This window comes from Pongo abelii, chromosome 11, assembly GCF_028885655.2.
Source record: "Pongo abelii isolate AG06213 chromosome 11, NHGRI_mPonAbe1-v2.0_pri, whole genome shotgun sequence".
Taxonomy (NCBI): domain Eukaryota; kingdom Metazoa; phylum Chordata; class Mammalia; order Primates; family Hominidae; genus Pongo; species Pongo abelii.
Genome location: NC_071996.2, coordinates 119951174 through 119976097, shown reverse-complemented (window position 1 = coordinate 119976097; position 24924 = coordinate 119951174). Strand labels below are relative to the sequence as shown.

General features: G+C 45.7%; 1 long non-coding RNA gene across 1 annotated transcript; it reads right to left on the bottom strand.

Annotated features, from left to right (window-relative positions):
- Positions 1-206: 206 nt before the first annotated feature.
- LOC129057887 (uncharacterized) lies at positions 207-14696 on the bottom strand. Its single transcript, XR_008522665.2, has 4 exons — positions 14161-14696; positions 13548-13638; positions 1749-2035; positions 207-552 (listed from the first exon to the last, which is right to left on the bottom strand). It is a non-coding gene; the product is annotated as an uncharacterized LOC129057887 (long non-coding RNA).
- Positions 14697-24924: the final 10228 nt, after the last annotated feature.

The following is a 24924-nucleotide window of genomic DNA, read 5'->3' as shown; positions in this document are numbered from 1 at the left end:
AACAGAATAGAGTCTATGAAGACTTTCTGAGGAGTTCATCTACTGACGGTCCATCTCCAGTCCACTGAAGGTAAGAGGGCCTGTGTGGATGACCTTGGTATGTCTTGATATGACCTTGATATATTCCTGATTGTATTATTCTTTTTCCACAGCACATAAAACATTCTACTGCAGAAATCGGAGAAAGCAAGATTATCTTATGAGAAACACAATCTCTCGTCTTAAAGATGAAAGGACTGCACCTTGAGAGGCCCTTCCTGTTGAGTTGCCATCTGAACAAATCAGAGTGGTGGTTGAGGACACCACATGTATTATTTCCTGCCACAGCAAATTGGAGGGCTCGCACTGTTCCACTGCCATCAACTTAGGAAGCAATTGAATTTGTTGATTATCTTTGCAAGAGGGAGAAGCTTAGCATCAATGAAGACATCGGTATTTGGTAGGTATTCATTTAATCTCTGATCAATCTTATATAATGAGTTATATTATTCTCTCCCTTGGGGCTGCATTTTGCAGTTTTTTTCATAAAGGCAATTCAAACAGGGTAGAATCCTGAAAAAAGAAAATCAGAATTGTAAGAAATAGCACTATAGAAGCCATAATAAAATTTTTGTGGGCTGGGCGCGGTGGCTCACGCCTTTAATCCTAGCAATTTGGGAGGCCAAGGCGGGCGGATCACGAGGTCAGGAGTTCGAGATCATCCTGGCTAACACGGTGAAACCCCGTCTCTACTAAAAATACAAAAATTAGCCAGGCGTGGTGGCATGCACCTGTAGTCCTAGCTACTCAGGAGGCTGAGGCAGGAGAATTGCTTGAACCCAGGTGGTGGAGGTTGCAGTGAGCCAAGAACGCACCACTGCACTCCAGCCTGGGCGACAGAGTGAGACTCTGTCTCAAAAAAAAAAAAAAAAAAAAGTTTTCAGGAGTGAACAGGTGATAACAGATAACAGCTGGTTTAATACATTTTCAGATTAAAGTAGTTTTTTAATATTATGTGGAATTGAACATGGTAGTTTCAATCTACCAATAATACAAGAATTACAACAGTTTTCAACATTGAGAGTGTGTATGTGTGTGCGTGTGACTCTGTGGACATCGCAATGTGTTCCTCCTTATGCTAGTGCATGCCAGCTGTATGTGTGGGCAAGAGGAAGGGCTGGCTCTGAAACTTCCCCAGTATGATAACGCTACTCTCTGGCATTTGCTACAGAGAGCACACAACCCTTCTTTTGCCCTATGCCCTATGTAATCTATTAGCACCACTGGTATTAGCTAGACAGTGTTTCTAGCCAACAAGAAGCTAATGTGTGATGAGTGCTTATTCCCACCTCCTGACACCACACATGCACACTCCCACATGCCCAATCTTCTCTGAGCCCCATTTTGGACATGTGGGGATGTTTGTTACTTATCCAAGTTGAGATGTTGAATAGGAAGTAGGATTTGCAAGTCAGGAATTCTGGGTAGAGGACAGATCTAGGGGTAAAAATGGATGAGTCATCAGCATATTGAGGCTCTACCGAGTGTGCAGTGCAACTACACAGTTTGGTGAAATGGTCAGAGGATTCGAGGCTCTGGAGTTGGCTCTGCCACCATGAAACTGGTGACCATAAATGTGATCCTTCCCTATGTGAGCCTATGTCTTCCCATTTGTAGAATAAAGGGATGGGAGAATGGCGTTTCTAAGGTTCCTTCCGGCTAAAACATGTTTGTGATTTTAGGATTCTAATTGCTAAAGTGTCCCCTACCCTCAAAGAACTCACTATCCCTTGGGTTCAGCAGGTCACAAGCCAATCAGTCGTAGGAGCAATGGGGCAACACAGCAGGAGCCTGCCACACTAGTCGCCCAGCGGTGGGAACAACCATCGTGCACTGGAGTCGTCAGGAAATGGTGTGGATTGGAGGCCACCAGATCCACAGAAACTTTTGGCTGGGTCTCATTCTCAGTCCTTTGTGGTACTGTTTGCCTTGCAATTCTAATAATCTGTAGGTCTAGTCAAAATTTCACCCTCTCTCCAGGACTTGGTGCTTTGATCTGTAAAAAGAAGAGATTGGGCCAGATGATTTCTGTTTCCATAGAAGAGTCTAGCCCAAATATTTTGAGTCTGTGGTTGCCTGCAGACTTGCAAGAACTTTAAAACTGGTTTCATGATTTTGGGTATTCTGGAAGTTTCAATAGTTTTCAAGAAAGTTAGAGGTTCTGGGATCTGTGTAATTTTTCTTCTGAGCTACCACCCTATCTATCTTTGGACGGAACCTACACGGTTTTCTTTCCACCATTCCAGACACACAAACACTGCAGAGACTGTGGGTCAGAGAGCAAGAGTTAATTGCTGCACTGGAGTCCCTAAGTGTAAGACTGACTGGGGTCCCTAACAGGAGCTATCAAACCCTTTGGCCATCAAAAAAATATATACCTACTTGATAAGAAACTGAACCTGAATAACATTAATAATAATCACAATAATAGTAACTATTTCTTGAATGCTTACAATATGCCAGATATAATGCTAAGCACCCAATAAGAATCTTACTTAATATTTGCAGCCTTCTGAGGTTGGTATTATTATTTCCATAATACAGATGGCAAAGTGAAGTTTAAAGGCTTAAGTAATTTGCCCCAAGCCCCTCAGCTAATAAGTGACAGATCTGGGTCTGAGAATGAAATCCAGGTCTGTCCTACTCCGAGATGCCTGAGTAACCATCCTGCTACACTCTCAGAGTCCTGAGTGGACTTTGACAGAAGCTTTTACTCATCATGTCTGCATTAGCGGGACTGCTCAGTTAGACCACAGTGTTCCAGATTTACAGGCCCCCGGGATAAACTATGCAGATTTTCTGTATTCATTACCCCATCTCTGCCTGTGTTCATGTCTCATCTAGCACCCTCTTTCCCCACCCCTGGAGGTCTCTGGGCCATGTTGACATGCCTGGTTTATAAACTCACTGGCTCTACATTCTCTAGCCCTTTCATTCGTTGTCCTAAATTCTTTTTTTTTTTTTTTTTTTGAGACAGAGTTTTGCTCTTGTTGCCCAGGCTGGAGTGCAATGGCATGATATTGGCTCACCGCAACTGCTGCCTCCGGGTTCAAGTGATTCTCATGCCTCAACCTCCTGAGTCGCTGGGATTACAGGGATGCACTACCATGCCCAGCTAATTTTGTATTTTTAGTAGAGATGGGGTTTCTCCATGTTGGTCAGGTCTTGAACTCCCGACCTCAGATGATCCACCCGCCTCGGCTTCCCAAAATGCTGGCATTGTAGGCGTGAGCCTCCGCACCCGGCCCAGTGTCCTAAACTCTTTAGGAGGCTGCAGGAGGGGGAGAGAAAGCAAGTTGGGCTGAAGGTTAAAGACCGGGCAGAGGGCTATCAAAAAATGTGATATGCAAGCTCTTTATGTGACCCTAGGACTTTTAAAACCCCAATTATAGTGCCCTTGGTCATCCTGATATGGAGATTATGAACTTGCACTTTGGCATCAGCTAGACCTGGGTTCTAATCATAGTTCTAAAGCCTTTTCCAAGTTACTTCCCTTCTCTACATCTCAGTTCCCTCATCTGTACCATGAGTAGGAATAAGTCCATCCAAGTTTGTTTTTAGCATTCCCGGAGATCACACATCTGCAGGGTTCAGCACAGGAAATGTTCCAAACTTGTAGCGGCTATTTGTAGTACACCCTCATTGGCCGCCAGCCTAGTTCCTTCTCACTTTTTCCATGCTGGGCGAGGTGGTGCACTGCCCTTTCTGATAGGTCAAAAGCTGGCCTGCCTCTGGAACTCTCTTTGATGTGGCTCCCCTACCCACTTTATGAGCAGGAATGGGTGGAATGACCTTGAAAAGAAGCATGATTAAGCACTTTTAACTAAGCACCCACTGTGTACAGAACACAAAATTAGGCATAGGGGAACTGTGTTCTTACAGAGTAGAGCATCCAGTTGAAGAGCTAAGACCAATACTCCAAAAGGATGAGGCTATAAGAATACAGGACTGTGCATAACTAAGTGCTGTATGGGCACAGAGGACAATTGCTAAAGCTGCTTAAAACTCTAAGCCAATGGTTCATCCAAATCCCTGACAGAATGATCTCAGAGGCCTAGGAACCTGAGGAATCTCATAGCAGGTTATAAACGCACATTATCTGTAAGAGTCAGGATTGTATTGCTGGCACCCTGGGTGGGTACATGGGCAGTGGCAACGATTTGTGTGTGGGCTGCTGTTTCCATTCCCAGAGGGCAGAGCTCATGTTTGGGCTTGGAGGGTGTTTCCTACTCAATAAACAAAAAGTGGCCACAACAGGACTGGGGCAAAACAGTGAGGGGAAAGAGTACGGAACTAGATGTCCAGAAACCTGGGTCTTAATTCCATCCTGAGCACTATCTCCTCGTCCAACCTTGAGCAAGTCCTTTGCCCTTCTGTTTATAAAATGAGGTGGGTGGATCAGGAGTTCTCAAACTGTGCTCCATGCTACCCTGGGGTTCTAGAAATTCTGGAGCTCAAGGGCATCAGTGGGTCAAGAGGACAGGTGAGTGGTGGGTCGGGACTCCAGGTTGCCTCTCTCTCTACTTTCTCTGCCTTCAACCAGAGCAGTCCCACCTATATCTTTTTACATATTAAGATTCTTTTCTTGGAAAATCACCTAATTTATCTCCCTCCACATCACTTACACTTACACATAGGTCAAATGAGTCCCAGAGAGCTGAAGCAACTTGGTCAAAGTCACCCAGTGAGTGGCAGAGACGGTACTAAATTCTCCTTTGTGATAATGCTGACAATTATTTATTGTCCAGGGAAAAATGTCACTCCCCATCTCTTATAGATATGGAAGGAAATCATGATTCCCAAATTCTGAAATGGGGCAAGGTAGGGGAGAGAGGAGGGGCTGAGCCCCTGCTCGTGACAAAGCACACCTGAGCACCAGTTCTGACAAAGACCACCTGAAGTTTGGGCAGTGCCCAAAGGAGAAGCCGGCGTGCAACTGAGGCCTTGAAACTCCACTCCCTGTTGACAAAGAAGGGGGCTAAAGCCCAGGAAAAAGCCCCGTGAGTCACTCCGAGGACTTTCTAGAATGGCTGTCACTTTCACCACCATCAGCCTCTTAGTCACTCCCAAAAGTCAATACACTATGTGACAAAGGTTCCTTTTCCCTTTTTTAAAAAAATTAATAGACTCTTTTTTACAGAAAAATTGAGCAGAAAATACAGAGCGCTCCCATATACCTCCCTCCTTTTTTGTATTGGTGTGGTACATTCGCTACGTGGCACATTCGCTACGTGGCACATTCGCTACGTGGCACATTCGCTACGTGGCACATTCGCTACCATGAGTGAGCCAATATTGACACACTATTTTTAACAAAGTTCACAATTTACATTGTTTGCACTGTCTTCCAAAGTGGCTGTACCATTCGGCATTGGGCAGAAAATGCAGAGTTCCTTGTCCGCTGAGTCAGGGTTCACTCTTTGTGCTGTACATTGTACAGGTTTTGACAAACACATAACGTCATGTGCCCATCATTTTACAGAATGATTTCACTGCCCTACAAACCTCCCATGCTCCACCTATCTGTTTCTCTCTTCTTCCTCTACTCCCAGGCTCCTGGAAACCACTGATCTTATAACTTACTCTGTGGTTTTGCCTTTTCCAGAATGTCATCAAATTGGAATCATACAGATTTCAGATTGGTTTCTTTCACTAAGCAATACGCATGTAAGTTTCCTCCCTATATTTTCATTGTTTTGATAGCTCACTTCTTTTTATCACTGAATAATATTCCATTGTATGGATATACCACAGTTTGTTTATTCATTCACAAATAGATGTTGAAGGTCATCTTGGTTACTTCTAAATTCTGGCAATAATGAATAAAGCTGCTATAAACATTCATGTTTATAGCACATGTTTGTGTGGACATAAGTTTTCTACTAATTTAGGTAAATACCTAGGAGTGTGATCGCTGGATCATGTGTTAAGACTATGTTTAGCTTTGTAAGAAACTGCCAAACTGTCTTCCAAAGTAGTTGTACCATTTTGCATTCTCACTGTCATAGTGGGTTTGTTTGTTTGTTTGTCTGTCTGTCTGTCTTAAAACACAGTCTTGCTCTGTTGCCCAGGTGACAGTGCAGTGGCATGATCTCGGCTCACTGCAACCTCTGCCTCCTGGGCTCAGCGATTCTTGTGCCTCAGCCTCCTGAGTAGCTGGGATTATAGATGTGCATCACCACACCTGGCTAATTTTTGTATTTTCAGTAGAGATAGCATTTCACCATGTTTCCTGGGCTTGTTTTGAAATCCTGGCCTCAAGTGATCCACCTGCCTCGGCCTCCCAAAGTGCTGGGATTACTGGCATGAGCCACCATGCCAGGCCTGTCATAGTGTTTTTATTTGCTAAAAACGTCATTAAGTGGCCTTCTAAGTAAAGAAAAATTAAAACTAAATTATTAGCATCAATTTTGCTGTTTATATTGTGAAATACAAACATAAGAACATTAACTCAAGGCTGGGTACTGTGCTATGATCCCAGCACTTTGGGGGCCAAGGCAGGAGAATTGCTTGAGTACAGGAATTCGAGACCAGCCTGGGCAACATAGCAAGACCCCATCTCTACCCAAAAAAAAAAAAAAATAGCCGGAGGTGGTGGTGGCATGCAGATGTAGTCCTAGCTACTTGGGAGGCTAAGGGAGAAGGTTCACTTGAGCCCAGGGGTTCAAGGTTTCAGTGAGCTATGATTGCACCACTACACTCCAGCCTGGACAACAAAGCAAGACCCTGTCTCTGAAAAAAAAAAAAAGAAAAAAAAGAATCACTGAAATTACACCATTCGTATTTTTAGCTCATACATGCATAGGTATTTCATTCTTGCCAGAAAAGTAGAAACGCTGCACAGACAAGTGTTTTTGGTAAATGTGCATTCTACCAATGTTCTCTACTTTCCATTTATTTTTTCTGTTTCTTAAAATTCCATATTTTATTTCAAATTCTACCTTCAATTTAATGAGAAGGAAGGAAGGACTCAGAGGACAAGAAACTACACATTGCCCTGTGTTTTTCTTTCCTTCTATATCATCAGTTTCAGCAAAAGTGGTTGGCTGACACAGGGAAGTAACAGGACTAAGGAAGCTTCCTTGGTCATTCTGTTCTTAAGAAGATCACCATTGCCTTCTTTCTGCATTTGAAACAAGCTCTTATTTGAATGGAAAGCACAGCCTTGCAGCGCAGTCAGCACCCACTTACTCAGTCATAGTCACGTTAATAGGGAACAGGAGTAGGAAATCTCTCTGTTCAGTGAGACTGAAAGCCATCAGCTTCCAGACCATGCTTATCTTATACCTGCTTGAGTCTCTCTGAGCCACCATGAGTGGTATGTCCGCTGGAATTGGGTGTTCACAGGGCATCCCAAATGCTCTATCTGAATGGGGCAGCAAGGAATGGAGGACACACACATCGCAAATGCCTCCTCTGCTCATGACCAAGCCCCATTGTTCTACCACTCTTCGTTTACAAAACACACATTCAAAGATAAATGTATTACAGATTTCAAGATGGCCTGCAAAGCATGCGCTGGGCCCTTCTGAACGCAGTCCCCGTTAGACAGCACAGGTTGCAAAGCTGTGGAGCTGGCCCTAAGTTTCCTTAAACTTTATCTGTTCTGCTCCACTGCAGGTTACAGCTCTCTCTTGACATAGGAGGAGAGAACTTCTTCCTATCATCTGCCTAATGGTCAAACCAGGACCCTGAACATGATCCTGAGTCCTCACTCTCTCTCAAAGTCCACATTCAATCACCAACTCCTACCAATTCCCCTGCGGAAGCACCTCTTTAATTTTCCCACTTTCCACTTCACCCCTGCCACCTGGTTCTGCCTGCAACTGCTGCAAAAGCCGTACGATGGATTTCCCTGCCTCCTGTTTCTCTCCTCTAATGGAATCCCCAGACAACAGCCGGAGTGAGTTTTCTAAAAAGAAAATCTAATCAGGTTACTTTCCTGCATAAAACTTTTCAATGCCCCCAAAGTCCTCGAGATCAAGGCTTATTCTGCATGGCTTACAGGATTCCTTCTGGTCTGGCTCCTGCCTGACTTTCCGGCAACATTTCTCATGGTTCACCTCTCATTTTGGTGCTCCATAAAAATTGAACAATGTACACTTCTTTGAATATCCTTTTCTCAGCAACTCTTACTTTATTCTTCACAAGCCTCAGATATTACTTCTCCCCATTGCTATGTTTATAAGTGCCATTACATAATACTTTCAGAGCTGTATCATAATTACTTATCTGCATCTTGCACTAGATTCTAAGCTCCAGAGAGCAGGATTACTGTAGTGTCCCCAGTGCACTGAGTACAGTGACTGTCACATCGTCATCACTCAATAAAAAAATGTATTGCAATAACAAGCTCTCTCTGAATCTCCCTGAGCCAGATGTGTCCTCATGTCACAGGCCAATGAGATCAAAGCTTCTTGGTGGGCGGTGGGGTGAATTGGATGGTACCCAGCCCATCTCCTCATTTCCCCGGGCCAGCCTTTGCTAATTCACTCACATTTCTTGGCAGGCTGTGTATGACGCTTTATTGGGACTTCTTGGGCAAACGTTTTTCAACTTTCCATTTGTCAACAACGGCTCAGAAAAACGGAGAATACATAAAAATACCAACCTGTATATAAAATCGGAGTTTTCAGGGACATTCTCTCAGCCCAAAGAATACCCCTGTTTGGCCCAATCTGAAGTTTTCCCAAGTAGGATCAGTCTGACCAAGCAACAGAGAGGGCAAACGAAGTGGGATAATTTATGCCATTTCCAGAATATATGTCCACATTGCACACAGGCTGGTTAATCTGCAGTGAAATAGCAAGCATTTGCACAAACTAATTTAACACTTTTCTCAAACACCTCAGATTGTTGCAAAACCTCTCTGTGCTATTAAAGAGAGGTCAAGAAAGGAAAGAACAAACAAAACACACAAAAAAATAGCAGTTTGAAGTTGAAAACAAAGAGTCTCAGAATAGCTTCATTTCCACACCATAGTCACTGCAAAATCATCCTTTGAAAATTGCTTTTTAGTTAACAAGCCTATTTATCTTGTCTCATTGGATCCTTGTAACAATGCAAGAGGTCCTTGAAGTTTTCTGTACCAAGTCCAAATCCTCCATCTGCTTTGAAAGTCATCCTTGATCTCAGCCTCTGCCTGAGCCCCTACCTGTGTCGCATTCAATCGGCCACAGGTTTGTCATTATGCAGGCTCCACGCCTGGGTCACAGATCCTGGGAACACTCCCATGCATGTGATCTCCATGCCTTCTCCCTTAGCATGCTCCACTGTAGTAGAGCTCAGTCTGTTCTCTCTGGTTTCTTTTATAAAGTGTATACAGTGTGTATCTTTATAAAGTGTATATCTAAAAAAGCGTTTGGTTTTATTTATCGATTTTGGGGTTCATCATTGTGACTCCTGAATCTAAAATTTTTTTTTTTTTTTTTTGAGACGAGTCTTGCTGTATCACACAGGCTGGAGTGCAGTGGCATGATCATAGCTCACTGCAACCTCAGCTCCTGAGCTCAAGCGATCCTCCTACCTCAGTATCCCAAGTAGCTAGGACTACAGGCACACTCCACCATGCCTAGCTAATTTTTAAAATTTTTTAAAAGATGGGGGTCTCTTTTTGTTGCCCAGGCAGTCTGGAGCTCCTAGACTCAAGCGATCCTCCCGCCATAGCTACCCATAGTGCTGAGATTACAGATATGAGCCACCGTACGCAGCCTGAATCTAAACGTTCTTATCTTTCATCGGTTCTCAGCCACCTTCTCTTCAAACATTGCCTCACCCCATTCTGTCTGTTTTCTCTCCTGGAAGTCCTCTTAAATATCTGTTAGACTTTCTCATTTTATTCTCCATGTCTCCTAATATCTCTTTCAGAGTTTTCATCTCCGGTCTCCATCCAGATACTTTCCCACATTTAGCTCCAAGTTTTCTAATTGTTTCTCAACTATGCTTAATCTACTATTTAATCTGTTGATTGAGTTTTAAAGTTTAATGAATATTTTTCTTATTTCCAAGAAAAGTAAAAAATTTGTTTTACTTTTAAAGCCTGCCTGATTTTATTCATTTATGTTTTTCAAGCTTTATTTTATTCATCATTTTAACATACTTAATTATCTCCTCTGATGGTTGTATAATCTAAGGCTCTTGAAAGTCTAATCCTGTTGTTTGTTGGGTCTGCAGACTTTTGCTTATGTTTTTTCCTTCAGTGTTGTATGATTTCAGATTGTGAGCTCATCTTCAGCAGGACTTTAATCTGGAGAAACCAGTGTAATCAAACTGCTTGCTTCTAACAGAGTATAATTGGCCCATACCAAATTTTATGTTATTTCTTAGCCCAGGGGTTTCTAGGTTGTGCAGGAACTATTTATTTAAACCCCAAACCCATGAAAGGCTTATGCCAGTGGTTCTGAATTCTTAAGGGAGACATTTCCCCCTCCTGAGCTAAAGCTCAGTTCAAGATAAACATACTTTCCTCTCATTTCTTTCTGCTAGGGATTGACTTTTTATGCAATTTTTAAAAGGACGTTGTTCTTCCAAGGTCCTGGCTTTAGGTTGACATCTCAGTGCCAACACGCCACCTCCCACAGGCTCAAGAATTTGTTTCCTGTCCCTGAACAGTATTAAAGCCTGAGCCTCTGTGCAAATAAGACCAACTCGAATACCAATACCACTCTCATCTGTGGTAACTGTAAGAGACAGCCAATATGCTCGCTTTTCTAGTTTTCAGTTTTCTCTTGATTTCTAGCTCCTGGGAATTTTTGTGCACTCAGCTTTGTTACTAACGGATAGTATTTCTTGTTTATAAGCACCAGGCGCCATGCTAAGTGCTTATTGTATGCCTTAACCCATTTAACTCCTGTTGCACCCCTTGAGGTAAGTGCCATTACTATCAGTCCTGTTTTCATATAAGGAAATTGAGGCATAGATAGGTAAAGTAACTGCCCAAGGTCTTAAGGCTGTTAAGGGAATAAGCTCAGATTGGAAGCTTAGGCCAAATGACCTCAGAGCCCATGCTCTTAACTCATACTTTTTATTGCCTTAACTATGTTAGATACAGTGAACTCCAAGTTTTTCTTCAAAGAATCAATATGTCAGTATGTTCAGCTCTCTTATTCTTTGATTCTCCATTTTTAAGTTTAACTTTCTGGTTCTCTTCACCCCCTTGCCTCTAGTTTCAGTAAACAACTTTCTCGCCAGTTCTAATTAGTAGTTCACATCTGTTCCCCTGGTCACCTGCTTTGACCTGAGCCATTCTGAGTCACCTGTTCTTTAAACACTCTTCCCGCCAAACTACTCACCCTGCCACTCCAGCTCATACTCCTACTCTCTCTACTAAAAAATAACAAAAAATTAGCTGGGCATGGTGGCCTGTAGTCCCAGCTACTCGGGAGGCTGAGGCAGGAGAATGGCGTGAACCAAGGAGGCAGAGGTTGCAGTGAGCCGAGATTGCGCCACTGCACTCCAGCCTGGGCGACAGAGCGAGACTCCGTCTCAAAAACAAACAAACAAACAAAACCATACACACAAAAAAAACAGCCAATCGGAATTAGTTTAGACTGTACGGTCCAAACCTAGCCAATAGGGGAACGACGCAGCAGTATGGGCTACCTGCAAAAGGAATAAGAACCCCTTCCCCTCCCTTATGCAGGTGTGCTCTCACCATTACTCCATCTGTGAGTTGCACGCTTCTATAGAAGTAAAGAATTGCTTTACTGAGAAAATTAAATTTATGTTCAAATGCTATTTCTTTGCAGCACCAAGGAACAAGCATTTGTTCCTAACTATTAGGATATTTAGGTGTTTTTCTAACAGGAAACAATTTAGACTCCATATTGTAGTTTAACTCTATTTCTCCCCAAACATCTGAATCAAGAATAACTGCATGAATAGGTGGGCTTTCTGTCAAACTGACAGCCAGACAATTATTTTAGCTGGTAGCACAGAGAAAAAGTTGAAGCCTGCACTTTGGGGAAGAAGCCAAAATCCAGGCTCCATCATGAACACTCCTTCTGCTAACTCAAAGAAAATTACTTACAGCTGAAGAAATTGGAGTACCTTCAAGTTGTCAGGGACTTTACAGACAGTCCTTATCAAAGTGTGGTCTATGGATCATCTGCATCAGAATCAGCCCAAGGCACTTCTTTAAAATGCAGATTACCCCGAACCTAATAAATCTGAATTCCTGGAGTCAGGTCCAGGAATCTACCTTTTAAAATAAGCTCTCCACCAGGTTCTAATTAGAATGTGCAGTGGGGTTTGAGAACCACTCACTGCTCAGTGTTTGCTTTGGAGCCCAACCTGGGACCACAACAGGCACACCAAAGCCTCCCTACCTTCCTTTCATGATGTGGCACCACACATTCAATGCACAGGTGAGGGAGCAAGCCCATGAATGTGGCCTTCTGCTGGGGTTCCATGGATCCTGGGTTCCTCCCATCATACCACTACTACTAGTTACACTACCATACTACCATTAACTGCACTGTGCTGTAAGTAATGGTCTTGACTGCTGTCTATCTCCCCATATAGTCTGTGAAGGTAGAAAATGCTCTTTGGCTAGCTTTACATCCTTGATACATAGCATGGGGCCTGACATGTAGTAATCACTCAATGCTTGTTGAATGAAAGACTAAATTACTTGAACTGCTTAAGAGCCCCCTACTAATGATGTGAATGAATAAATCGATGTGAATGATGTGAATGAATAAATTGATTTGAACTGCTCAAGAGCCCCCTACTAATCAATGACGTGGTGAGGGCTAGAACCTCAGTCTTTATCCCAAGAAGCCTTTAAATCTTCCAACTCTGCTATTCCAGCAGTCATTTTTCTCCCACTCTTTTGGGGGCAGATGGAATTTCCTCTTTGCCAAGAGAAGGTTCGAGTTATGGGATAGCAATGCATTCCTTCTTACCCCACTGAATCCCACTGAGACACTGGAATTGCTATCCAGTAGCTAACTGGGTGGGGGGTGGGTAGGCGGGGGAGCGAGTGTAGGGTGAGGGCAGACATTGAGAAGCTGTAATGTGAGAATCATCTGGAAGTGTTGTAGCCTGGACAGCGATGAAAAGGGCCCAGCAGCTCCAAGACAGAGTTCATCATTGTTGGTCCTTGAAGGCAGGGAAGCTGGGCCGAGATGCTACTAGGCTCCTAACAATCTTTCCTTTCCAAACATGGCCCTTTAACTTGCAGGTGTGTCCCCATCCCTGCAGCACAGTGAAGCATGGCAAGAGGACCCTATGACAGGGAAGCTAACCCCTATTCCCTGCCAACACTACTCAGTGGAAGGGACAGTCCAGCAGGCTTGTATCTCTCCAAGGACCCACCTCCCTTCTTCAAACCAGGGTTTGAACCAGCTCCTGGGTCCCAAGTTTAGCCCACTCTTCCAGTTTGTTATTTATGAAACACGTTTGATTCCAGCTCTTTCTATGTGACAGATCCTCTGAAGGTTACTGAGATGAGTAGGACTTGGGCCCGCCCTGACGGTTTAGACTGGAAGACAGGCATTCACACTCACCTGCCAGGTCATCATTCAGGGAACAGCTTCAGGCTCGCAGTGAGGCCTCACCTTCTCCTGCCTGAACAGCTTCAACCCCTTTGATGTTTCTCTGCAGGTGCCACATCATGGAGATTGTTATTTTAATGCTCACAGGGCCTACGTGATGTGGGGCACCCAGTTCCAGCAGCAACCCACATGCTTGAGTGCCATGCAATCACAGGCCTCCCAGCAGAGTTTTCCCGCACAGGAATCTAGAAACAGCACCCACCTCCCACCTCCCTCACACTGTCTCGTTCCTGCCTGTCTCTCTCTGCAGCCTCTTTGTCTCCTTTTCTTTTACCTTTGGCTCACACTCCACTATATGTCTAAGTTTTCACTAATCTGGAAGCCTCTTGTGTTGTTGATTCAGGGCCGTTGTAGGCAGGCTAAGAATTCTCAGCAGTTAACCATCACGTTACCTCCCACCCTCACAGGGTCTCCAAGGGGATTAAGGAAGCTGGTGCTTTTTAGAACACCAGGACACCAGACACGAGGTGGCCTGCTTAGCAGGTGCCTGTGTTGTGTCCATGAACACTTGTGTTCACCCATTTGTTTGTTTACATGCATTTATCCAAGACAAGAGGGAACATACTGGCTTGCGTGTAAACAGAAAACTTTAGGAATGGAGTGGAGGCATGATGCGGTGACATTCTTTCACCTGGCCCCGCTTTTCTCTGCTCATCTCAGTTCTGCTCACTCTGCTTGGCACCACCTCAGACCTGTTCTCCCTGGGGGCAGCAAGATGGCCCCGGTTCCCACTCCCAGCCCCATTCCAATTCCAATGAAAGGGTCAGAATTGAAGCCTTTTTTCTTTTCTTCTTTTTCTTTTGAGACAGAGTTTCACTCTTGTTGCCCAGGCTGGAGTGCAATGGCGCAATCTCGACTCACTGCAACCTCCGCCTCCAGGGTTCAAGAGATTCTCCTGCCTCAGCCTCCCAAGTAGCTGGGATTACAGGCATGTGCCATCACGCCTGGCTAATTTCGTATTTTTGGTAGAGACAGGGTTTCTCCATGCTGGTCTCGAACTCCCAATCTCAGGCGATCCGCCCTCCTCAGCCTCCCAAAGTGCTGGGACTATAGGCGTGAGCCACCACGCCCAGTCTAAAATGAAGCTTTTTTTTTTTTTTTTTTTTTTTTTGAGATGGAGTCTTACTCTGTCGCCCAGGCTGGAGTGCAGTGGCACCATCTCGGCTCACTGCAAGCTCTGCCTCCCGGGTTCACGCCATTCTGCCTCAGCTTCCCGAGTTGCTGGGACTACAGGCGCCTGCCAGCATGCCCAGCTAATTTTGTGTATTTTTAGTAGAGATGGGGTTTCACTGTGTTAGCCAGGATGGTCTCCATCTCCTGACCTTGTGATCTGCCCGCCTGGGCCTCCCAAAGTGCTGGGATTACAGGAGTGAGCCATCGCACTGGGCAAAATGAAGCTTTTAGTGGCAAAGGACAGAACATGTGATATCAGAAAGTTTTCAGATGGCTCTTGCTGCACTTGCCATACTACACCAACTTGGTGCTTTGCTTCTACCTCTTTCACCAGACAGCATGTTCCATTGAGGCAAGAATCTTTCTTATTTATCATTGCATCCTTGGCAACTAGCACCATGCAGGGAACATAGCATCAAAAACAGTTGCTGAGGCCAGGTGCAGTGGCTCACGCCTGTAATCCCAGCACTTTAGGAGGCCGAGGTGGGCAGATCACAAGGTCAGGAGATTGAGACCATCCTGGCTAACACGGTGAAACCCCGTCTCTACTAAAAACACAAAAAATTAGCCGGGCATGGTGGCATGCTCCTGTAGTCCCAGCTACTTGGGAGGCTGAGGCAGGAGAATCGCTTTAACCAGGAGGCAGAGGTTGCAGTGAGCCGAGATCACACCACTGCACTCCAGCCTGGGCGACAGAGCGAGACTCCGTCTCAAAGAAAAAAAACAAAAAAACACAAAAAAAACAAAAAGCAGTTGCTGAAGGAAGAGGAAGAGGAAAGAAGGGTTAACTTGAATAGGGGCTGGGCTCTGGGTATTCTGACCCCAGAGAAGTCTTGCTCACCCAAAGGCTCCCATTCTATGACCTCATAGAATAAGAAATCATCAGGCTTAGTCCAGGCCCGGTGGCTCATGCCTAGAATTCCAGCACTTTGCGAGACAGAGGAGGGAGTTTCGCTTGAGCCCAGGAGTTGGAGACCAGCCCAGGCAACATAGCAAAACCCTGTCTCTATTAGAAAAAAGAAAAAAAGAAAAGTTAAAAGAAATTAAAAAAAAAAAATCATCAGGCTCTCAAAAAGTCTCCAAAGTACACCAGGGGGAAAAATAAGAGTAACTCTGGCCCAGGGTCCGGGCATAGGAGAGCGAGTGTGCTTCTTTCTGAAACAAGCAGCCTTACTGGATGCACTCTCCTAGGCGGACTGGATGACCATGTAGTGGAAGTCAGCCTCTCTCTATTCCAGGAAGAGAAAAGTTGAGCTGGAGATAGAACGACGGTCTATCTAGGGGAAAAGATAATCAACTCTCTGGCCTCATTTTAGTTTTAACTAGATCTCCATTTGCTCTCCAGCTTGGCAGAACAATGTTAACAAATGCCTTTCTTTTTCATCCAGATATTCCTCAGATGGTTTCATGAGTCCCTGAATGGTGTATGTTTTGGCATAAATCTACCCGCAGGACCTTTAAAAGGTCATATCCCTAAGCAAATTCAATAAAACCAAATGAACAAGTCCTTGGGACAAACTGGAATTGTCTCCAAATCTAATATTGAGGTCTGATACACTTTTTCAAAATGGAAGCCACCCCAGTAGCCCCTGCAGAAAATGTGTTGAATTTATTCATCCATGAAGGCAGAGGGCTGGAAGTACAGGAAAACTAAGGGTTGGAGAAACTCTTTTCTCCCAAGCCAACAAAACCAAGCAAGTTTGAGAGAAGGAAAGAGTTATTCTTGACTGAGAAGAGGTGGATGAACGTGGGAGGGAAGCAGAAGAGAGATGAGAAAAGTTTCCTACCCCCTGGTTCAGTGAGATGGAGAGAAGGGAGGAGAGGGGAGGGGGAGGGGGAGTAGGGGAGGGGAAGGAGAGGGGGAGGAGGGGGGAGGGGAGGGGGAGGGGAATGGGAAGGGAAGGGGAAGAGAGGGGAGGGGAAGAGGGTAGGGAAGACAGGGGAGTGGAAGGGGAAAGGAAGAGGAAATGGGTACACAGAAAGACCTGCAGGGCCACTAGAACACCTTCTCCTGGGCCTAGGAGGAGAGCTTGCCTAAATCCCCCTGAATCCCCTTCATGCAAAAGGTCAGTCTTCTTGGGGGAAGACCACGGGAATCCACAGGATGCTGTCTCCTGGGAGATTATGGAAATAGGGGCTGTGGGCAGGCAGACTACAGAGGCATTTCAGCAATGGTTTGACCTGGAATGTGAAAATTTTTTCCTGCTTAGATAGTTGGCAAATATTTTAAAGGCAAAATGGAATTTATTAACAGAAGATATTTGTCAAGGATTGTTCTCTTCCCCAGCAATGGCCCCCCACCACCCCATTCTTCATTTTTTATTTTATTTTTGAAACTTCTTCTTCCCAGGATAGAGGACTTCATCAACAAGGTTCTTTCATCTTCCTTAGTTGTTTGGATCCTTAAGCCTGGCTTGAAAGAAGAGGGAGAAGGCTTCAGGGGAAATGCTCCCCGCACTGACCCACAGGATGGCTTCCTTCAACAAATGCAGGTATCAGCTTTCTATCCTGGGAAGAGCCTGGGCTGATAATGAATTGTCGTTCCAGAGGAGTTCATTTTGTTCACCCTGGCATAGGCTTTGGGGACCCACAGAACTGAGTCTGAATCTGTAATCCACTAATTATTAGCCATGTGGCTTTCATCTTAGTGAGCCTCCATCCATTTCCATAGAGTAGAGCAAGGGAAGAATAGGTGTTGGCTTTTGCCATTGTTAGGAGGATTCAGTGAGATGGTATATGTTCAGTGTCTGGTACAAGGTCTGACCCAGAGTGAAACCTCAGTGCACGTCAGTTCTGTTCCTTCTAACACAGGATAGAGACCCTGATAGGAGCCTACTCATGGGCTACTCAGCTAAAGATTAGAATATGGCAGCTTTAGGTATCACTTAATACAGGTAAGATTCCAGCCTTCACAAAACCTAGAGATAACCAGAGGCAGCAAAAATAGGTAATATTCATTGAGGGTTTACTAAGGACCAAGTGTTCTGAACACTTTACCTGTGTGAACTTATTTAACCTTTACTAGAATCCTATTATTATGCCCAAAGCTAGAGAGTGGCTGAACTAGCATTGGAAACCAGCCTACCTGGCTCTCCAGCCAACTTTCTTAACATCACTGCAGCAATGGAAGGGAACCACTGGATTAAATCATTTCAGAAATTGAACAGGGGTTGAGAGATTGGCTCTTTCAAGCCGTTGTTTTGTAGAGAAGGAAAGCAAAGCTCAGAGGGAAGTTCCCACCCAAGGCCTTGTAGCTGCTGGTGGTGGAGTAGCTGGTGGTGGAGTAGCTAGTGGTGGAGTAGCTCCTGATCTCTCAGGCCAGTGTCTTGCCACTGTCAAGGAGAAGAATGGTCAAACCACTGGAGAAAGAGACTGTGTTGTTGACCACACTGTCTATGAGAATGGCAATTCTCTAATGGAATTTTATGCAAATTTAACCCACACAAAAAGCCAATCATTTTTTTTTCAGCCACCTTTGATTGGCTGCCTGCTACAAGAGAAACATCAGGAGGTACATATTGCCATGGGGGGAACTGAAGATGGAGGATCCCTCATTTGTGGAATTGGGAACGGGCTTTGGGTCACATGAGGCTCATCCCTGATGAGCTAGAACGTGGCAGTTACCTGAATCCAGAAACCGATGTTAGGCTCTGTATGGACACGCAGAGGAAGAAGGACCTGTCGCCACGTCTACAGAGGGGTCAGGAAAGACACACTTGGAATGATCCTAAGAAACCATGGGCAAGTCTCCATTTTTTTCCCTCAGCCAAACCTGTATGCACTGGTACAGCCATACCAATTATTAAAATATTGAATAACTTCTGTGTCCCTTGGGAAATAGCCACTATCATTATCACAGAGAAGGCCCCACTAGTGCCCTTCTCTCCTGGCACTTTCAGACCTCCCTGAGTCCAGCAACGAAAGGGTTAACACTTGCCCCAGCAGAGGGCCTCTGGGAGCCGGCTCCTGCCTTCAGAGCTGTCTGTTAAGACTGGTCTAGGACTAGATTCGTTCTTACTGTTTTTAAATGGCTTGAATGTCACCTCCAGATGAAGCTCCCCAAACGGAATGAGACATCTAAATAGAGCCACGTGGGGTCCATCTGGGATGGCTCCCCAGAGGACAAATTTTGCAAAGGAAATCTGAAGGGGTAAGAGATGCAATTTAGTGGCTAGGAGAGTGAGGGTTTGGACAAAGCTCTGATTAAGGAGCAATCCTCCTGTGGCATGCTAGGGTTTAAACACAGGGTTCAGAGTGGCACGCACATCCTTCTGCCCTCGGCTGCCCTCTGTGCACTACTCCTGTCATAGACTCTGAGGACAGGCCTAGTAGCCAGTGGCCATGTTATTAATACTCCTTGATCTGCCGCACTCCCTCCCCTCATCATAAAGGCTGGGAGCTTATGGTCCTAGACAACACGTGCTGGAAGAATGCAGGTCAGAGCAGCACAGAGGACTCCCCGGCAACCCACGAATCCTCTGCCCAGCAGGGTTGCCAAAGATCATCCAAGCAGGGTTGAGGGATGTAGGAGGCTTCACTCAGATTCAGACATTTGCAGAGAAAGAAAGGTTCAATAACTTCTGGGGTATGACGTCCCACATTGTGTGACAGCTGGGAAAGGGCTCCTTGTCTTCATCTCATCCCCCCTATTCAAATGGAGAAAGAGCAAACAGGCAGACAGAAAGAATAAGGGCGAGACAGAGCCCACTCACTTTCCCCTACACTGCAGTGGAAATGCAGGGCCAGGCTGGAGTGTGTTTTGCTGGCTCTGAAGCCGGACAGTCCTGGGTCCACACCCAGGCTCCACCCTCACCAGCTATCAGACCCTGAGCAGGTTATTCAACCTCTCAGAGCCCAAAGTTTCCTTGTCGATAGAATAGGGATAATAATAACTCAGGGGCCCTGTTGAGTGAAGTCATATATGGAAGGCATCTACCCATGTGACTATTGCTGGTTCTCTTCCTTCATCTCATTAGGTTAGGAAACAAAAACTGTCTCCCGAGCCATTCAGAGGTTATAAACTAAGTTTAGGAGTTTTTTTCTTCCATCTACATACTTTCTCCCATATCTTCACCTGGTTTTTTCTTCCCTTGAACTTCCCAACCCTTGGCCCTTTCCTAGGAATAAAAGGGCGAGAGATACCCAGGCAATAAGGAGATGGTTCCTGCAGCCAAGTAGATATTTCAGAAGGGATGGCTTCTGCCATCTTGTACTGTATATCAAGAACCTCCCAGAAGTTCGTAGGGTTTAACCTGGAACTTTGACCTCTAAGAATCAAAGTGAAAACATTCAAGAATTTAAAGGTTCAAAGATTTAGAAGTTTATATACAAAGCTGTGACACACATACATATATATGCACACTAACACATATGTGTGTGAATATATATACACATACACACATATCACAATCTAAATGTCACATACATTTTGCTAAATGAATTAAAAGAATTATTTATTTATGGTAGAACATTATAAAGAACACTGTGTATGACAGGGCACTGTAAAGCCATTAAAAATCAGGTTTGAGAAAGCATTTGTTGTTCAAGAGAGAGATTCTTGAAATACATAGTACAGTGAAAAGTCAAGACCCAGAACTGTATTTATGGGATGATCTCAAACACCCAACAGATGTCTGAGTATAGACAAAAGGCTGGAAAGAAATTTGCCAGGATGTGAGTTCTGGTCAGCTCTCACTGTTGGCATTGGAAGTGAGTTTTATTTTCCTCATTACAAAAGTAATTCATGTCCATGGTAGAAAATTTGAAAAACACAAAATGATATAACACGAAAAGGTGGATTTTAGTTTTAAAATATCTTAAAAGAGGAATGATTAGTCTCCAACTGACCCACAAAAAAAAGTCAGCAATCGAAACCTTTAGCTGCTTGACTACCAGCTGCAATGTTTGCAACGCTATGCTCTGTACACACCTATGCACACGCATACACGTGCACATGCGCACTCTGAGATTCCACTAAGACACGCAGTGAAGTCCCTTGGTGGGGCTGCAGGAGCTGAGGCTGAGATGAAGGTGTCCATTGGAAGAGAAAATACACGAAAATAGGAGGAGAGGATTGTGAGGAGAAATGAAATGAGAAAAGTGGCGAGTGGGCTTCTAGGAATAAAATTCCTGCTAATCACCATCTTCATTTAGAGAGATGGGCTGAGAGTCTTTTGCCAAAGAAAGACGAGTCTACAGGATGGCTGGGATAGGTGCTATTTTAAGAAAAATATATGCAACCATCTGGAGGCTGAAGGGCTTGCTCGCCAGAGCCAGGTGGGCCCGTTTTCTATTGCAAATAACAAACCACCCCAAGACATGGTGGCTTATGGGACAGTGGTCATTCATGCATCTGCAGCCTGGGGAGGGCTTGGTGGGGCAGCTCACCTCTGCTCCATGTGCTGTCAAAAGGGACGACGTGACTGGGGGTGCCCAGGACAGCGGCCCCCAGGCCTGGCACACTGGTGCTGATCAGCCGGGAGCACAGCCAGGGCCGTGGGCTCCTTTCCACGTGGGCCTCTCCTCCCCAAGGGCTGCTTTGGCTTCTTGTGGGCACAGTGGCTGGATTCCAAGAGTGAGTGTCCCAAGAGACAGGAAGTGAGAGCTGCCAGCGTCTGAAGGCCTGGGCCCAGAAGTTGGCACAGCACTGCATTCATTTGTCAAGTAGTCACAAGGCCAGATTCAGGGCAAGGGGAGACAGATCCCAATTCTTGATGGGAGGGGGGGTCAAAGAATTTGGGGGCCACGTTTTAAAACTGCCACAGAGGGGGACACACAAGATCAATTCTTGGGGGGCTGCTCTAGCCCAAACCGTTTACAACATCGCAGTGCTCAGGAAGGACAGATGGGATGAGAACTTTGAGGCGTGAGCAACATCGCACCACATCCATAAAAAACTGCCTGCTCTGGCAGGGACTGGGAGGGGAAGCCCAGTTCCTCTCTGGCCCACCTGGCTAGCCCCCACAGCATGGCTCCCTTCAGCCTTTGGGCTCTTCTCCTTCCACCTCTTCTGTCCTTAACAACCCTGAACAACCTCCAGTTCCCACAGGTCCCCAGGGTCTGTGTGAGCAAATGGAACATCCTGCCGCTCCTCAGAGCCAGCCATAAATGCCAAATGATGTCAGGGAGCACTCAGGTGTTTCCAGTGCTCCGGCAAGAGAATTGGCCACTTTCTTTCCATGGGACTGATGAAGCAGAGGTGGTAGCTAGTCATGCTTTGTCTGGCCGGTGTGCAGCTCTGCCAGGACTAGTCTTCTCCTGGGACTTTAATGCCCATAAACTTCTGAGAGGGGACCTCACAGATGGAGTCCAGCCATGGAATGGTACGATGCTCAGTGCAGGGAAGTGGCTGACTCAGAAAAGATGGGACTAGAACCCAGTTCTCCCAACTCGAAGTCAGGTGTTCCCTCCACCAGCCCATCTCCTAGGGTGCATTCTTTCCCTACTAGCAATGGAGCTTCTACTGTGAGTGAGGCTCTTACACACAGGGGAGCTCATCTTTGATGAGAAAATGTTTCCAGTCCAACACCTCCACCCACAAAACCCTAATAGAGCATCTAAACATTTCCTGCAAAGCAGCCACAGTTCAGCAGGGCAGATCTGCAAAGCCAAGGTACACTGGCTGCTGGTCCAGAGCTCAACATCTCTCACCCACCCCACCAAAGGTGAAACTTCTCCAAAGTCCTCAGTGTCACCTTTTGTAAAGGATGGGAACCATGCTTTCTATGGTGTGATATATTTGAGGTTGATTTTCTGTAACAATGATGCTTCAAGTGAATTCCCATTAAGTAAAAAGGATGATCCGGGAAGTCACGGTTTCCTGTGCCCCATACCACCCACTACGCCCCAGGCCCAGGATAAAAAGCACAGCCCAGTGTGGGGGGTTTGCTATAGCATTTGAGTTTGGAGACCAGACGGCCCCTGAATCCAGGGACCTGGGCAGGAGAGCCTGGAGCATTAGGGTTCTCCTACAGCCATACAGCACGCCTTTCCAGGGTCACCCCAAACAGGCGGGCAAGCATCAGGGTGCCCAGGTGAAGACACAAGTGAAGGCTGAAATTCTGCTTGGGACCGACTGGCCAAAACATGTCCCTGCAGGTAGCAGGGACCTGTGCCCCTCATCCTTTTCCACCAGCAAACAGAATTCACCCTCCCAGTGTTCCTGGTGTATGATCTTTTAACAAATGTTTATTGAATACCAACTACGTACCTAAGACTGTTATAGACAGTTGGAATACAGAGAAAAACAAACAAACAAAATCCCTGCCCCTGTGAAACTGATGTGCTAATGGAAGAGGCAATATGATGTCAGGGGTAATAAATTCTCTCAAGAAAAACAGAGTGGGTAGGGGATGGAAGACAGGGAGGCTGCCCTGGACACACTGGTCTGGGAGAGTCTCTGAGGCGGTGATGTCTACACAGAGGCCTGAGTGGGGTAAAGGAACCCGAGGAGACGCGGTGGCAGTAAGATCCCAGCCAAGGGCACATCAAGACTCAGCGCCCTAGTGGGAGCGCGTTTGTATTTGAGACTGGAACAAGTGAGCAAGAGAAGAGAAGTAGGAAATGAACCAGAGGCTCCTGCTCTCTGCACTGCATGGAACCTAAAACCAGGAAGATAGAACTAGCATTTAAGTGCTGAGTATACATCAGGCACCTCTCTTATTCAATTGTTAAAACCACCCTAGGAGGGAATATACAGGCTCAGAGGAACTACCAGATCACAATACTGAGTGACTAACTTGGAATTTGAACCCAGGAATGTGTGACTGCACAGCCTGTTCTGTTTTCACTGTAGCCTCCTGGAGACAGGCTTTCTTTCAGGGTCCTGAGGCACTTTTATCTAAGCAGTCACTGTATGGGGCACATTGACCCACTGTCTGAGCCCAGGAGAAAACTGTGACAAGTGTCTGCCCTTTGGCCATCAGCCTCAACAAAGGCAGATCACAAAGACTCACTCTTACCCATGTCCCGATCCCCCACCTGCCCCTCTTCCCAAGCCCCAAAAGGGCTATGGTTTTTGTACTCATGAGATATCCTGAGGCCAGAACAGAGAGAAACAGGACTGCTAGACAGACCTAGATTCCCAGGCTTCGAATTCCCTCTTTCTTGGAACCAAAGAAAGACCAACTGCGAAGTCACATGAAGAGACACAGAGGGGCTGAGCCAAAGCACAGCAAGCATGGTGCCATCTTTTTTTTTGGATGGAGTTTTGCTCTTGTCACACAGGCAGGAGTGCAATGGTGCAATCTCGGCTCACTGCAACCTCCACCTACCAGGTTCAAGCAATTCTCCTGGCTCAGCCTCCCGAGTAGCTGGGATTACAGGCGTGTGCCACCACGCCCGGCTAATTTTTTGTATTTTTAGTAGAGATGGGGTTTCATTATGTTGGCCAGGCTGGTCTCGAACTCCTGACCTCAGGTGATCCACCCACCTCAGCCTCCCAAAGTGCTGGGATTACAGGTGTGAGCCACTGCATCCGGCCATATGGTGCCATCTTTTGAACTGCAGAGAGCTCTGTGTCAATTCCATGGTTAGTGGCCTGGAAACCTTTGTTTTCTAGACTAAGGACTCTTGGGAATCACAGTCAGGGAACCAGAAGTGACTGAGATGAGATTAGTCAACGACATCATCTCTCTTCCTCCTGCAGTGGAAGGACCAAGGAATCAGCCAGAGTACACAGGCACCAGCCAGGAGGAGTCCAGGCCTTGGACTATTAGTCAGCAAGTTCCACCATGGTGAGCAGAAAGCACAGGCCAAGCAGCTTTAATTCAGCTGAAATCCCAAACCACCAGGCTGTGTATTCACCTCACTAGGGTATGAAAAAAGATTTGGGGGAGAGTTAGTGCTTAAGACAAAAGTCACTTTCCCTTCCAGTTCTGATGATTCAAGATGTATCCAACCATTATTTTCCAACCACTTACTACAGGAAACCTTTTACCAGCCTTCCTCTATTTTTCTTTATTTTATTTTATTTTTTGAGATGGGGTCTCATTGTGTCCCACAGGCTGGAGTGCAGTGGCGCAATCTCAACTCACTGCAACCTCCACCTCCCAAGCTTCAGTGATCCTTCCACCTCAGCCTCCCGAGTTGCTGGAACCACAGACTACTCAGACTGGCCCAAACATGCCCCTGCAGGCAGCAAGGACCTGTGTCCTTC